General features: G+C 38.3%; 1 pseudogene; it reads left to right on the top strand.

Moving 5' to 3' along the window:
- Positions 1–850: 850 nt before the first annotated feature.
- On the top strand, positions 851–13,491 carry LOC121775729 (annotated as a pseudogene).
- Positions 13,492–14,087: the final 596 nt, after the last annotated feature.

Raw genomic sequence — 14,087 nt, 5'->3', positions numbered from 1 at the left:
GGGGAAGGCTTTCTCCGCTATCCTCCTGCAGTCTTCCTCCGTTTGGCCACTGCTCTGCATGCGGAGGGCGTTGGCGTACAACCCCGAAAATCGGGAGACGGCAGCCCTGATTCGGTCCCACCCCTTCCGACAATCCTCACCGGTGCGTGGCCTCCCCTCCGGGCAAAATGTCTGATAGGCTGCTGCTATCTTGCCCCACAAGTTGACGATCCTCTAGTTGTTCGAAATGAGAGGATCGTCGCAAACACTCACCCACACCTTGGACAGCGCGACGTTCTCCGCATCCGTCCACCTCATCCGTACCGAGCAGTCGTTTTCACCTGGCTGCGACGACTCGCCGACCTTCTTCCCCTTGCCCTTCTTCTTTGGGGTGCCACGACCTTGCACTGCTCCCACCGTTTGAACGGGCGTATCCGGAACTCCGAGAATATCAAACCCCAACTTCTCTAAGGAAAAAGCATCAAATTGCGTGAACTGCGCATCCGTTGGGATCGATGTGTGCGAAGAAGCAGTCGAAAAATCAAAACTGGGTCGATAGACGTCCCCCTCCCCCGGCGTCCCCTGCGTCGCCGGTACCCCCTGTCGGGTGCTGCAAGCATCTGTCTATTGTTAATCACACAGGCAGCATTTATTGAAGTATCCCTGAAAAATAATAACAATGGTAATTTTGACATTATTCTACCAAGTGTGCTTTGGTTAGTTGTAGTGAACTGGGATGCATAACTTGTTTTTTGTTTGTAAGCACCTGGCTTCATGATTATAAGGATTTTTTACTAACTTAAAGCAAGAGCTTTCTCACTTTATTATCCAATACTTACATCTATGCCTAGAAAATATTACTCCAGATAAAATGTTTTTCATATTTAGGTATCAGCTTCGTCATTCTTTTTCTTTCTTTATCTTGTACATTAAGGATTGCAGGTTGACGATGTATGACAGAAGAAAAAAGAGTCAAAGTAGGTGCTCAGAGCTGGAAGATTTAAAGTATAAGTACTATAAAGAGTTGAGGGATGGAAAACTCAAAATCTCTGGCTCTGGGAAGTATCTTCGATGCCCTTTTTGTGGGGATTATATGAGAAGTGAGTATAATCTGTTAGAGCTTGAACAACATGCATCTAGAATTGCAAAAGAATCAAAAAGTGCGACCTTCAGGGACAAAGCTCGGCACTTAGGATTGCTTAAGTACTTGGATCGTTATGGAGATGAGGTAGGAAGTGCATCACAGTCTATAAAGAGAAGTCCTCATATTTCAAAGAGTCGTCATGATGATAACAGAAAATATGGGAAATATACTGGACATAGGTTACCACAGGGAGCCCCAAATGACAGATTATGCTCTGCAGAGAGAACTATTCCGAATGTAGATAAACCTGTTGATAGTGACATGTTAACTCATACTGCAGCTGGCAATATTGATCCTGGGGAAATGGTGACAGAACTGATAGATAGTAGCACCGAGAGGAAATTTAGTTGGTGAAGTAGATGATCTAGTCACTGAGGGTGGAGAAAGAAATACTGAATCAGCAGATGTAGGCGGCATTGCAAAATATAGATCATTAAAATCTGAACAGAACTTGCTGTCCCGTCTCGTACAGCTATAAGGGAAGTCTGCTGACGAGCCTATCGTTTGGCCTTGGATGGCTGTTGTGGCAAACCTTCCAATTGAGAAAAAAGATGGAAGATATGTGGGTGAAAGTGGCCGAAAGCTCAAGGATGAGTGGATTATCCAAGGATACAATCCTGTGAAGGTTCACCCTTTGTGGGGTTTCCACGGCCACTCCGGATTTGCGATTGTTGAGTTCAGCAAAGATTGGGAAGGGTTCAAAAATGCTATGGCTTTTGAGAAGGCGTTTGAAGTGGATAACCATGGAAAGAGAGATTGGTATGCTAAAAGACAGAAGGGAGGTAAGTTGTATGGCTGGCTTGCCCGTGAAAGGGAGTATCTGGGAGGGGGACTTATTGGTAAACACCTTCAGAATCATGCAGATCTCAAGACCATATCCAACATCCAAAAAGAACTTCATAGGAAAGACACTTCCTTGATGTCTACATTGAGTAATCAATTGAAGACAAAGAGTAAAGAATGTGAAGAGATAAAAAAAGATTATTAGCAAGACTGATTTCCTTATGAATATTATTGTGGTGCAAAAGGAAAATATGGCCCATAAGTACAACGAAGGTACTATGTGTTACTGAATTCTCTCTTCAGTCAAGTGCTTCATTTCATATTCTTCTAGCTGCAAAAGATTCTCACATCTACAATCAATCTATGTACATATTCTAAGAATTTATTTCTGTCATTGTTTTCAAGAAATGAAGAAAATGCAGGATGCTGCATCACATGAACTCAGGAAAATTTATAAGGAGCAGAAGAGAAGTAAAGAAGAACTGGATGATCGGAAAAAAGAACTCAAGCAAAGGGAGAAAGAACTATATCAACGTCAGGCTCTGAATGAGAATGAGAAGAGGAAGCTGGATGACCAAAATAAAGAGGTGCTACATTATTTTATATAGACTCCTTTCTCAGTTCTGTGCAGACATGTCACATAATAATGGAAACAGATTTGAAATTCTAGTATTGTTCGAACCCAATAAATTGTTGAAAAAGTAATTTGCAGTTATGAATCTTGATGAAGAGTCATGTACATTCATGAAGGGTCATATATGTATCTATAAATATCATTGTAATCTCTACCATTTTAAAAAATTAAAAAAGATCATATTCACTATTTAGTGAAATATATCCATATCATATTTACTCTCCAAATATAAAAGTGCCGTAGCACTATTATTGATTCCCATATCCAACAAAGTGGTATCAGAGCCTTATTATTAAACATGGCATCAAGCAATTCCATGTTTTCTTATACCCCAAATCAAGTTCCGATATTCGAAGGAGAGCACTTCGACTACTGGAGTAATCAAATGGAGACTATATTTTTATCACAAGATCTATGGGATGTTGTGGAAGATGGATTTTCAGAACCACCACAACAACAAACTGATACAGAAGCATGGAGTCAAAATCAACAAAATGACTTTAAGAAAAATGTGAAGAAAGATGCAAGTGCATTGAGATTCATTCAACAAGGGCTAAGCAAATCTATATATCCAAGAATCCATGGTGTCAAACGATCCAAAGAGGCCTGGTATATATTGAAGGAAGGATTTCACGGCAATGACAAAGTAACTTCTATCAAACTACAATCTCTTTGGAGAGAGTTTGATAATTTATCAAAGAAAGATGGCGAAACCAAGCAAATCTATCTTACTCGAGTTGCAGAGATCGTGAATCAAATTAGAAGTCTTGGAGAAATAATTGAAAAAAAGAAAATTGTTCAGAAAGTCCTTCGAAGTCTTCCACCAAAATATGATTACATTGTTGTCGCTTCAGATGCTACTTGTGAAGGTATTTGGTTGAGACGGTTACTAGAAGATTTGCAGCAAGGTCAGAAAGAAGCTACAACAATCTAAGAGTCTAAGGATTTATCAACATATACTCTACATGATCTCACATGCTCTCTTCAAGTGCATGAAGAAAGAATTGGAAGGTTTTCAAATCAGCCTCTAGAGCAAGCATTTGGGTCGATGAATTTCTCGAACCAAAAACAACGACAAAGCAGAGGAAATTCTTTCAAAGGACACATATCAAAGCATATATCTCAAAATAAGGGTGGATCATTCCAAGGAAGAGGAGGAGATCAATCTAGGTATTCTAGTCTTTATTGCAAAATTTGCAAAAAGACTAATCATAACACAAATGAGTGTTATTTTAAGTGCAAAAAATGCAGAAATCCAAATCATTCTAACGGAGATTGCTACCATCAAAAGAAAGAAGGGAAGACAAATGAAGTACATTTTTCAAAAGATGAAGGTGAACAACTCTTCTCTTGTATGATTTCCCAACATCAATCACAAGAGAAATGGTACATGGACAGCGGATGTAGCAATCACATGACAGGGAATAGAAAAATCTTTGTCGAACTCGATCAAGATTTCACCTCGGAAGTAAGGCTTGGTGATGGGAAAATCCATCGTTGCGAAGGAAAGGGAACCATTATTGTTCACACCAAAGGAGGTAACAAAAAATTTATAAGCGATGTGCTTTATGTTCCAAATTTAACAAGCAACCTTCTAAGTGTCGGACAACTTACACAAAGAGGTTATTCCGTCATGTTTGAAGATGGAGAGTGCAACATATTTGATAAGAAAACTAGTTCCTCTATTATTACCGTGCCAATGAGTTCAAACAGGGTGTTTCCCTTAATCATGCCTTTAGAAGAAAAGGTGGCTCTTGCTGGAGAAAGCGTTGATCAATCTCAAATATGGCATTTGAGATATGGACATCTCAATTGGAACGGATTGCAACTTCTAAAGAAAAATAATATGGTGATTTGCCTTCCCGAGATTGAATCAAAAACTCAAGTATGTGAAGGATGTATCTATGGGAAAATGCATCGATTCCCATTCCCGAAAACTTCATGGAGAGCTAAGCAACCCTTGGAACTCATTCATGCAGACATTTGGGGTCCTTCAAGAACACTTTCTCTCGGAGGAAAAAGGTACTTTATTTTATTTGTTGATGATTTCACAAGGATGATGTGGATCCATTTTCTAAATGAAAAATCCGAGGCATTCTCTGCATTCCTCAAGTTCAAAATCCTTGTAGAAAAGCAAGTCAATCATCAAATAAAGACACTCCGAACTGATCGTGGAGGTGAGTTTATATTCACACTATTCATGGATTATTGCAAGAATAATGGTATTCACAGGCAGCTCACTATTCGGAGGAGTCCCCAACAAAATGGAGTGGCCGAGCGAAAGAATCGCACAATCGTCGAAATGGCCAGAAGCATGATGATTGAAAAAAAACTACCAAAGATTTTTTGGGCTGAAGCTATTCATACAGCTATCTACATTCTGAACTTATGTCCTACAAAAGCTGTTTTGAACCAAACACCATTTAAAGCTTGGCACAAGAAAAAGCCTGTTGTCGATCACTTGAAGATTTTTGGGAGCATTGCATACTCTCATATCTCTACTCCAAATAGAGATAAATTTGATGAGAAAAGTGAGAAAATGATTTTTGTCGGTTACAGTGACGAGTCAAAAGGCTATCGTCTCTACCATCCAATCATTCAAAAGCTCGCGGTTGCAAGAGATGTTATCTTTGATGAAACAACATTATGGAACTGGGAAGGGAAATCAGCCGAGCATCTATCTCAAAATGATTTTTATGAATCATCAAATGTAGAATATGAAACAGAGCATGGCGTTCCTCCACCTCAAAGTCCAAATCCTACTCTACAAATTCCTCCTGATCATATTGCAGATTCAAGTTCAGAATCTCCAATAAGAAAGACTCGTTCATTACGAGAAATATATGAGGTATCGGAATTTGCTCTTTATACTAGTGAGCCTGAAAATTTTGAAGTTGCTAATTGCGAAGATATTTGGAGAAAAGCTATGGAGGAAGAAATTGCCATGATAGAAAAGAACAACACTTGGGAGTTGGTCGATAGACCAAGGCATAAAGATGTCATTGGATTGAAATGGATCTATAAAACAAAATATCAAGAAGATGGAAGCATTCAAAAGCATAAAGCTAGACTAGTTGCGAAGGGGTACTCGCAACAACCGGGAATTGACTTCACAGAAACTTTTGCACCAGTTTTGAGAATGGAAACTATTCGTGTTGTACTTGCACTTGCAGCACAACTCAAGCTTCATGTATTTCAACTCGATGTCAAGTCGGCTTTTCTAAACGGAGATCTAGAGGAAGAGGTGTTTGTTGAACAACCTCAAGGTTTTTGTGTTGAAGGAGAAGAAACAAAGGTGTACAGGTTGAAGAAAGCTCTATATGGGCTTAAACAAGCTCCAAGAGCTTGGAATAGCAAAATTGATGGATACTTTCTCAAAGAGCATTTTCATCGAAGTACCAATGAGCCTTCTTTATATGTGAAGAAAGAAAATCATGATATCATGATTGTTTGCATCTATGTAGATGATCTTGTTAAGAATATTAGTACTCTGTCCCACATCGGTGATATGACATAGTCTAGCTTAGTTTCTTCTACTATATATATGTGGCCTATGTTGAGTAATAAAATACACCAAATACACTACTACTTTCTCTACTATGTCTATTTACTTTTCCGCTTATATCTATATTTTACTGTTCTACATGGTATCAGAGCGGATTTGAATCTGTCTCTAGAAAATTAGGGTTTCCAAAACAAAAAAAAGAACTAGGGTTTCTGCCGCTGCCCGCTCTACTATCCCCACTCTGCTCTCCCGTCACTACTCTACTCTACCCGAAATTATGTTTTGTTCTGCTCTATTGCGCTATTATGCCCAATCTAGGGTTTACGGTGTTGTTGCTCTACTCTGCCCAAATTTGGGTTTCTACCGCTACTATATTGCACAACTGCTCTTCTCTGCCCAAACTAGGGTGTCTGACGTTGCTGCATTCTGCACTATTATGGTTCTGCTATACCACTCTTTCCGAAATTACAGTTATGCTATGCTCTACTCCGCTACTCTGCCCAAACTAGGGTTTTTACGTTGCTGTATTCTGCGCTATTATTTGCATGCTGTTCAACTCCTGCTCTGTTGCTCTGCCCGGGATTATCTACCTGCGCTCTTAGTTGCTTTTTATCTACCTACGCTCTTGTCAGCAGTTATTATTCTACTCCTACAGTTGTCCTCCTGCACAGTTGCTACTACGCTACATCTACTACTTCTGCGCTACAGTTGCTACTCTGCTGCAACTGTCAATGCCTGCATCTGCTACTTCTGCTACAGTTGCAACAACTGCCCTACAGCCGCTACTCTGCTACAGCTGATACTACTACCTGCATCTGCTACAGTTGCAACTACTGTCCAGCTGCTACTCTGCTACAGCCTGACACTAACTACCATGCATCTCCTACTCTGCTACAGTTGCTACTACTGCTCTGCATCTGCTACTACTGTAGCTGCTACTCTGTTACAGCTACTACTACTCTGCCTTGCAGCTCTACTTATGCAACAGCTGCAACTACTACTGCCCTATAGTTTCGACTACTACTATTGCTGCCGATGTTTGAGGAAAAATAGTTTTGAGAACTTTGTACCAAGCTGGACAATATAGATGTTCCAGTTTGAGGGGGAGTGTTAAGAATATTAGTACTCTGTCCCACATCGGTGATATGACATAGTCTAGCTTAGTTTCTTCTACTATATATATGTGGCCTATGTTGAGTAATAAAATACACCAAATACACTACTACTTTCTCTACTATGTCTATTTACTTTTCCGCTTATATCTATATTTTACTGTTCTACAGATCTTATCTATATGGGTACTAACATGCAGATGATAGCAGATTTCAAGAAAAGAATGATGAAGGAATTTGAAATGACGGATTTGGGAATCATGAAGTATTTTCTTGGAATCCAAGTGAAGCAATCTGGAGGAGAAATAGTCATATCACAAGAAAAGTACATTGAAGATCTCTTGAAGAAATTTCATATGGAGAACTATAATCCAGTTTTCTCACCGATGGCAACGAATGATAAATTGAAGAAAGATGATGGGTCTGAAAAAGTTGATGCACAACTCTTTAGAAGTCTTGTTGGTTCGCTTATCTACCTCACCAACACGAGGCCGGATATTGTCCAAGCTGTGGGTATGCTCTCAAGATTTTTAAATGAACCAACTAAACTTCATTTTGCAGCAGCCAAAAGGATAATGAGATATTTGCAAGGAACAAAGAGGATGGGCATCAAATATGTGAAAGAAATTGATTTGAAACTGATTGGCTATACAGACAGTGACTGGGGAGGTTCTTTGGATGACCGAAAGAGCACTTCAGGCTACTTATTTTCTCTTGGAACTAATATAGTTTCATGGAGCTCAAAGAAGCAAAAGACAGTGGCATTATCATCTGCCGAAGCCGAGTACATAGCCGCTTCAGATGCTACTTGTGAAGGTATTTGGTTGAGACGGTTACTAGAAGATTTGCAGCAAGGTCAGAAAGAAGCTACAACAATCTACTGTGACAATATGTCAGCAATAGCAATGACGAAAAATCCTGTGTTCCATTCAAGATCAAAGCATATTGAGTTGCGTCATCATTTCATCCGAGATATGGTGAATAAAGAAGAAATCAGTTTGGAATTTGTTGGAACAAAAGAGCAGCTTGCAGATTTCCTCACTAAAGCAGTTCCAGTGGAGAAATTTGAGAAGTCTCGTGATATGCTCAAGATTGCAAATTAAGAGGGGGTGTTGAAAAAGTAATTTGCAGTTATGAATCTTGATGAAGGGTCATATATCTATAAATATCATTGTAATCTCTACCATTTTAAAAAATTAAAAAAGATCATATTCACTATTTAGTGAAATATATCCATATCATATTTACTCTCCAAATATAAAAGTGCCGTAGCACTATTATTGATTCCCATATCCAACATAAATGGCCTAGAATTCATGTTCGGGAATCAGTTATTGTGTTCCTTATGTTCCTGATCTTGATCCCCCCTCCCCCAAAAAAGAATGAAAAATAAAGTATTTGGAATTAAAAATGACAGATAATTTTCTGCAGAATGATATGGCTATCTTGCAACACCAGAAGGCTGACGAGAATATACTGAAACTTGCTGAAGAACAGAAGGTACGTTATTTGTTCTATTCTTTCGTAACGCATGCAATCTTCTCACGTTTAACGTAGTTTGTAAATTTGGATTACTTTTTACCAGAGAGAGAAAGAGCTCCTTCATAAAAAGATCTTAGAACTCGAGGCAAAACTTGATCAGAAGCAAGCATTAGAGTTGCAGATTGAGCACATAAAGGGAGCTATTGGGGTTATGAAACTTATGGTTGAAGAAGGAGATATGGAAGCTAAGAAGAAGTTGGAGTCAATTGAAGAAGAGCTTAGGGATAAAGAAGAAGAACTTGATGGTGTGGAATCTCTAAATTCAAATCTTATAATCAAGGAGAGAAGGACCAATGAAGAGGTTCAAGAAGCTCACAAGGAGCTGATTGCTGTAAGTTTTTGGTTCTGTTTGATTATACTAGTTACAGTGTTATTAAAAAGCGGAGATGGCGGCGCCATGGCGGATGGCGGTGGCAGTTTCTAGGCTCAAAGCCACCGCCGCCATGTGATATGGCAGTTTACTCCCTTTTTTGAATGGCGGCCGCCATTTGCGAAGCGCCGTGGCAGAATATGGCTTTCATGGCGGTCGAGATGCCTTTTTGCCTTGTAAAACGACCCCACTTACCCCACTACCCGGCCCACGTGACATGTAACCTAGCCCATTGGCCATTATAAACAATATGGAGTTTCTGGCTTCAAAACCATAACCGCTGCTGTCAATCCAAGTTATCGTCTCTCCAGTCTCCACACGCACAAGGCTCCAGATTCTAGATTTTCATTCACGATTCAAGATAACTGAAAATTTTTATGTACTACTACTTGGACCATCCACAATAGCATCAGACTAGCATAGTCTAGCCAAAAACTCTTCCTGCCACATCATCATGCCCTTCCTACAGCCTAGTCACTTTCCTAGCCAAGTAACAGCCTAGCAATAGGCTAACAATAGCCTAGCCAATGTCCTAGCCCAACAAATAAATTGACAAATACGATTTAATTCATTTTAATTATTGGTGTTTATCAAATATTAAAAAAATGAAGTAGAATGAGTTGTAAATATAGAGTATAAATAAAAAAATAAAAATAAATAAATAAATCGGGTAGCCTATTGCTCGCCGCAAAATAGGCGGCCAGCGATCGGCTAGCCGGTTAGTCCATGCCCAACTTCTCGTCCGCTCCGCGCTCGTCCTTACCGTTAGCCGATTGGAATAGTGGACTAGACGCCCGCCCTAGCCGCTAGCCTGTGGCTAGGGCGGGCACTAATCCACTATTGTGGATGCTCAGTTTGTATTAATTCCACTATTTAATTCTCTCTTTTCTTATAACTGTTCTACTCGATGCAAGGATTAATTCCACTGTATAATTCTCTCTCTTTTCCTATAACTATTCTACTCGATGAAAGCGTCTCCATAATTATTGTCTTCCACCATTGAATATTCTAATTTTCCTATAACTATTCTAATTTTTTTGCATCTTATGTTATGTATTATATTTTATTTATTTGTTAATTTATCGACCGCCATTTACGCCATAATACCGCCATGCCGACCACCATATCCCAATGGCGGTGTTTTGACCGACCGCCATACGCTATTAATAACACTGACTAGTTACCTACTCTCTATTAGAAATGAGTCACTCACCCCTTAAAAGGCCTTATAAGGGGGAGGGGTATCCAAACTTTTTATAGGTGAGCTAGGATCGTTACCAAGTCGATGTGGGACAAGATAATAGGAATTTTAACACGTCCCCTCACGTGTGGGCCGGAATGACACATCGGATTTCCATCACGTGAGTAGGCAAGAGAAGAGATAAAGAGATAAAATCCATCATCGACTTGGGCCGCTCTGATACCATATTAGAAATGGATGACTCACCCCTTAAAAGGCCTTATAAGGGGGAGGGTTATCCATACTTTTTATAGGTAAGCTAGGATCGTCACCAAGTCGATGTGGGACAAGATATTAAGAATTTTAACACGCCCCCTCACGTGTGGGCCAGAATGACAAATTGGACTTCCATCACGTGGGTGAGCAAGAGAAGAGATAAAGAGATAAAGCGTGTAATTTTTGTTAAGCTGATTAACCACTGATTGCTCTCTATCAGGATATTTTATCTTGTCACATAGATCTGAAATATAGACTTCAAATGAATAGCAGTATCCTTCTAAGTGACTAAACTTGGCTTCAGTGTTCTGTTCACTAATAATCAGCAGATTCATTATTTGTATTGTCAAGAGTTATCAAATGTGCATATATTAAATATTAACCGAGTATGAAATGTAGTCATAAAAAAATTAGGTAACTCAGATTCCTTTCCTTTTTCTCTTAGAGAATGCATTTTCTAATTTGTAAGAAAATAGTACTACCTCCATCTTCGAAAGATAGTCACATTTTTCCATTTTGGTCTGGCAACCAAAATTAGTCTCTATCTATGACAAGTTTCTTTTTCTAATGACGTGGGTTTCATTTTCAACTAATTTTTCTTTTGATCTCTTTTACTTTACCAAATTTGCATTAAAACCTACCATGACTATTTTTTCTGGACGGAGGTAACATTCTTTTTGTTGTTGTGTAAGACAACATATTCCTAATACCAGCCTTCTGTAACTGGCTTGTTCTATCTTTACACACCTAACCATGATTAGGCATGTTTAAGGAGCTAGATTTAAAGTTCAAATTTAGATTATCAGTAAAACACTTTGGTGACTAAATATTGAGTCTCTTAGCGTTATAGTTCCTGGACATTTGGGCAGTCCTTTCTTGACAGTTCTTTCTTTTTCTTACTTTCAAGTATGTAAAAATGTTTTGGGAAGAATTATTACCATGGGGAAATGTCAATAGATATTCTCTTCTAATGTTTGTTGTGGATCATTCACATGTCTAACTCCAAGGTTGCAAAAAATTTGTTATACTTGAATCGGTAAACATTGATGTTAAATTGTTGAAGCATCATGACAAATGCAAAATAAACAAGCTTTTGTTGCTTCAATTATAGTGGTTTGGGTGAATATATATCTCGAATCTAACTGGGTAACTTAAATCATGTATAGGGTATAAAAGGTGGCCGTGCCAACATTTGTGTGAAGAGGATGGGGGATCTGGATGAGAAACCATTTATAAATCTCATGAAGATGAAATAGATGCAGAAAAAGCACAGGAACTTGTTTCCTTGTGGGAAGATCACCTTAGAGATTCAAGTTGGCATCCATATAAAGTAACACTGGAAGGAGGAAAGCCCAAGGTATGCTTTTTTAAGCAATGTTGCATCACTAGTTTGTGCTCTCCTTTTTTTACTGCTTGATGAGATCTATCAAGCCTGCACTTAAGTGGACAAGCTTTACATCTGGGTCATCGAGAAGTTTGAACTAAACGTATACTGTACAGATCTCAAAATCTTTTTTTGCATATTAGCAAGTGTAATTGATTGATTGATTATGATAAAAATCTCACTATATGCACACACACACATCTTAGCAGTATTTTGCTATTCTGTTTTCTCTTCGGAATTGTTAGAATAAAACATTATCGTGAACTCCAACTGAGGTGTGATGCTCCCCAAATGCTTAACTAAAGTAAAATTATGTATCCAATATAACAGATGCTTGTTTATATTTTTTGTTATTCAAGAAAGCTGTCTTTTCCGTATCATTCTATGTATGACTCATTTTTTGCTCACTTGTTAGGAGGTACTTGATGAAAATGACGACAATCTGAAAGAGCTAAAAGATGAACTTGGTCTACAATGTAGTGACGAAGGCTTTGAATGAGTACAATCCAAGCGGTAGGTATCCAGTACCAGAGTTGTGGAATACCAGTGAACAGAGGAGGGCTATGCTCAAAGAGGGAATTGCACAGTTGATTAAACAATGGAAGCTCCACAAACCAAAACGCCGAAGGAATTGAAGGTTTTTTAGCTGCAATTTATTATTGATTTCCTTGCATGTTCTGGTTCTTAATTTTGTCCTCTGTATATTGCTATTGCAGGAAAATTGAAGTTCTTGTGTCTATGCTATACATATAGGATAATGCTTCCAAACTTGATGCCAAAAGTTATCGGTAATTCTAATTGACACTGTTCTTAACCAGAAGGTAAGGCTAATCTTTTGTTCTCTTTAATGCCAGACTTTTGTTTTCTTTGTCATCCATTGTGACATAACTTTGACCCATTGTAATTTGATAACCATTCAGTATATTCTGCCCAAATGGAACTATCCTTTGCTCCTCCTAACCGGATTACCCATATTTGCCAACTTTATCTTTGAACCAGTTGAATAAGTTTATAAACATGTATCTAAATTGTCACAAGAATGTCTTGGCGACCACATCCGCCGCAATCATGCCATGAAAATCAGTGATTGCCACTTGTTCCTCCCCGCAAACACGAGGGTCTTTCCCCTCATACCCCGGTCTGTTGAAGCTGGGATTTGGCAGTTGAGGGGTTGCCATCGATACTTGAGGTAGTTGGAATCGTACATTTGGCAGTTGAATTTGGGGTCGATGATAGGGATCCTGGTTAAGTGGTTAAGAGCCGGCCAAGATGTCGCAAGAGGTGGTGTTGGTGTGAAGAAGCATTGGGCTCATTGTGGTTGAGCTGAACCAGATGAGACTATAAGTAACGAAATTTAAAGTGGGATGAGGAGGCAAATGTACGACTTCCCACTGAGGGAATACTGATTAGCTCCAGCTCACTCCTCTCTATTATCACAAGTTATTTGAATCATTTTTTTTTTATAAAAAACTTTATTTACTTTTATACTTTACTCTATTTTCTAATCTATTCTCTTCACGTGACTTTTAAGCATCATTTTTTTAAAAAGAAATACCTCAAATAATTTGGATTGGGTAGTAAAGAGGAAGAAAGAGAGAGGAATGTGTGTATTTCTGTAGCATTTATATTTATTATGTCTGAGATTGAATAGCATATGATTTAGATTCAAGTCATTGTTGTTTAAGAGCTATGTAAGCTTTGACTGGTCAACATTTTTAAACGGTTTCTTTTATGCACCGTCAAAATTGGATTCTATTAAAGGAAAACAAACATATCTTCCTTATTTATTCATTTAAAAATGTTGTTCAGTGTCGACTCGACTGAGGAAATAAACCAAAGAAAGCATGGTTTCAAAGAGGTTTAGGCATTTTCAAAGAGGTTTAGGCATCGTTATTGCTCCGAGTAGGTTTCAATTTTAATTTTAATTATATTTTTAATTAATACTTTACTTTCAAACTTTGTAACAATAGAAGAAATTGTAATTTACTTTCAAATTTTGTCAAAGTCTCATATTGCAATGTCAATAAAGTGTCTAAAGTCTAAACATTATTTTAAAAATAAGATCTCTCAAAGTCAATAAAGTTTTATTGCTTAAGCATTACTACTATTTTAAAAATAGGATAACTCCTCACTTAATATTGGAGATAAGTTTTTAAATTTTAGATTTTAAAGTTTAAG

The sequence above is a fragment of the Salvia splendens genome, chromosome 2 (genome assembly GCF_004379255.2).
Source record: "Salvia splendens isolate huo1 chromosome 2, SspV2, whole genome shotgun sequence".
Lineage (NCBI taxonomy): Eukaryota > Viridiplantae > Streptophyta > Magnoliopsida > Lamiales > Lamiaceae > Salvia > Salvia splendens.
The sequence above is the reverse complement of the archived record's forward strand: the minus strand, read 5'-3'. Positions and strand labels throughout refer to the sequence as shown.